Source organism: Austrofundulus limnaeus, unplaced genomic scaffold (assembly GCF_001266775.1).
Source record: "Austrofundulus limnaeus strain Quisiro unplaced genomic scaffold, Austrofundulus_limnaeus-1.0 Scaffold1650, whole genome shotgun sequence".
Lineage (NCBI taxonomy): Eukaryota > Metazoa > Chordata > Actinopteri > Cyprinodontiformes > Rivulidae > Austrofundulus > Austrofundulus limnaeus.
The window spans coordinates 47,213-50,446 of NW_013954052.1; positions in this window are offsets into that span (position 1 = coordinate 47,213).

Here is a 3,234-nt window from a genome sequence, read left to right on the forward strand (position 1 = left end):
TAAACAGGCTGAGGTGAGAGGAGAAGTGAAAACACAGAGTGAAAACTGATCCCTTTCATGGAATTTAAGATAAAAAAAACCTGCCGGCCTCTGCCTCTTCTTCTTTCCCTTTTTAATTGCTCTATAGAACAACACGCACCAACAGTACATCTGGGGGTGGGGGTGTGTGTGTCAGGGTCTTTACTCCCATCCCGTCCCCCGACTGCCATTTGGGGAGGGGGTCCTGAAGAAGGGCGGGCTGCCTGGTGCGGTCCTGGGCTGTGGGTGGGCTCGGAGTTTGGACGGTTGCCGAGGGCGGGGCTGGCTCTCCGTCCTCCCTGGTGCTGCTTGGTCTCCTGAGGTGTGGCTCTTGGTTCCTGTGGGTGGCCCCCTGGCTGGGGTGGCTGCCGGGTTCTGGGTGGTGGACGGCTGGGGGTTTGCACTTGGCCGTTGGCGGTGTGGTCATGGGTGTAGCTTCTCTGCGGCGGGGGGCTGGCCGGGCGTCCTAGAGCGGCCCGGACCGGGCCTTGGCTATCTGCGCCTCTCCACCTCAGAATGATTGGGTCTACCTCCTGGGTTCGGGTGTGTGCTGCCTCCAATGGGGGTGGGTGCATGTCCTGGACTTGGGGGGTATAGGGTGTGTATCGGGGGTATGAGTGGATTGTGGCGTCCTTGTATGTCTTTGATTGAGTGGGGGTGAGGATGAGGGTGGGATGGTGCGATTGTGTATGTGTATGTTTGGGTATTTGTCAGGCTGCGGTCTGGGCTGCCCCTCCTGCTGGTTTATCTGGGGGCCCGCTGCTACTCAGCCCCCCGGTGGGGTGTGCGGCTGGCCGCCGGTGTGCTGGGTGTTTCCGGGGTCTGGTGACTGCCTGCTGGGGCTCGGGGCCTCTGGCCCTGTCGGGCTTTGGCCTGGAGGGGGTGCGCCCTGGGGGCCCGGACCTCTGTGCCCTTTCCTGGATCTGCTCTGGTGTGGCAGGTGCCGGTGGGGCCCATGAGTTTGTCGCTGCTTGCCCCGGGGGCTGTGTGTGTGGTCGTTGGGGGGGACTCTCCCAATTCTCCCCTATGGTCTGATCTGGGGGGTGGGTGGGCGGATCTTCCCGTGCGGGTGCCCCTTGGGGCTCTGCGCTCGGGATCCCTCTCGTGCCCTTGGGCTCTGGTCTTCCCTATGTCTGCCTTGTGTGTTGGGGGTTGGGTCTTTGGTCCTCCACAGTCACTATTAAATATTCTGTTGGAGAAATCTTGTATATACACGCATGTTCACAACCGCTCACAAACAGGTGTTCTGATCCGGGGGGTTCTGACTGGTCACTGAGTGTGTATATATGTCTGTGTGTATATACTGACAATATTTATGAATGTAGGCATGTATGTATGTATACCTTAATAYATGTATGGGTATGTGTATATATTTATATATGCCCTCCATGTATTTATCCATTTATTTTTCAGATGAGCGGAGAGATGTTGGGTGTGTGGTCCTGTGTTGTTTTTGGTGTATATTCAATATACTTCTAATTGCTATTTCAATCTTTCTAATTACTTCTCTCTCTGTTTTTCTCTCTTTCTCTATTTTCTCTTAAAAAAAAGAAGTCACTGATGACGAAGAAATAAACTAAATAAACTAATAATATTTGGTTTCGTTTTCTACTGACGTGACAAAAAAAAGTCTCCTCCACAGACTACTATGCCACGTGATTTAGTTATCATCATGTCAAAAATATGTTTATAAAATTTCCACTCTGAACCTGGCGGGACTGTTATGATTTTTGTCTGTGTTGTTTTTATTTTTAGTTTCTGTCATGTTCATGTTTCCTTCCTCCTGTCTTGCCCTTGCTCCAGCCCCACCCACTCACACCTGATCCTCATGTGTCTCCCTCAGGTATTTTCTGTTAGTAATTGTTGTCTGTGTATTTAAGCCCAGTCTTGTCTCTGTGTCATTGTCTGATCGTTGTTTGTTTGTATGTCTCTTGCTCCTGTTAGATTCTTGTTATGCCCTGGCTTTCTTGTTCCTGATTTTTGTTATTTCTCTGCTTTTGCCACCACGCTGGCTTTTTATTTAATAAATTTTTGTTAAAACTTTCTAGCCTGCCTGTCTGCCTGCAATTGGGTTCACCCTGCCTCCTAGCCTTAACAGGGACATACACATTGATAAAAGTAATTTCTTGTCCCTCAAGTCTGCCTACTACTATATGATATCTACCATCTTTGTCTTTATATTCATGGATCATCTCAAATATGACCCTCTGGGATATTAAAAGAAATTTTAACTGCATCCTCTTTTGTTTATTTGATTTAAACTTATTTGCCTTCTACGGAAGCATATTGCTATCACGCAGGAAAAAAAAATCCGAGCGCTATCACGTTATAACGTGATACGTATCTATTTAAAACGTGATAGTATCTTGTTAAACGTGATAGTATCTTGTTAAAACGTGATAGTATCTTGTTAAAACGTGATACGTATGTTGTTAAAACGTGATAGTTATCTTGTTAAAACGTGATACGTATGTTGTTAAAACGTGATAGTTATCTTGTTAAAACATGATAGTTATCTTGTTAAAACGTGATAATTCTATGTCTAGGAAGTGGCGGTATTATGCTAGGCTAGTACAGTGCCTGACATGATTAGGTCCGGTTTCCCATCATGTTTGGTCTACACACGGATACGGATGCTGCTGTAGTTTTTGCCCCTCTWTCAGGCAGTTTTGGTCCTGGGTCTCCTAAAGGCTGTTTCAGGTCTGATCGGATCATCACAGGAAGATTCTGCCCGTGGTTATAGGATGTTTACAGTTTCCCTGACAACGGGGAAGTTCTGCTAAAGTTAGCCAGCTGCCTTCTCAGGGTTATATCACAAAAGTACTGAATCGATTTATGTTGAACTTTTAGGAAATGTTTATTATTCTTTCAAAAACGTTTATTACACCACAGAAACATCTGAATAAAGTTTGAAACATTTCAGAGTAAGAGCGGGGCTGCGGCTCCCATGATTGTCATTCTGTAGATGAAGCTCGCCACACGGGGACATTTCTCTGCAGCAAGCCGCTCGGAGGTTTTCTCCAGCCATGCGATTACTAATCTGTGCTCTCAGTTTCTGCAATCAGTGCGCGCAGATTGTGTCGACAGGTTGGACGCATGGTACGTGTGGTACAATCTGTTTTGTTGTATCCGGTTTTATTGTGAAAGGCTAAACAGGAAGTGAACACTGTGAGTGCGGAGACAACTTGTTGTTTCGGGATTAGTTGTTGCTCGAAT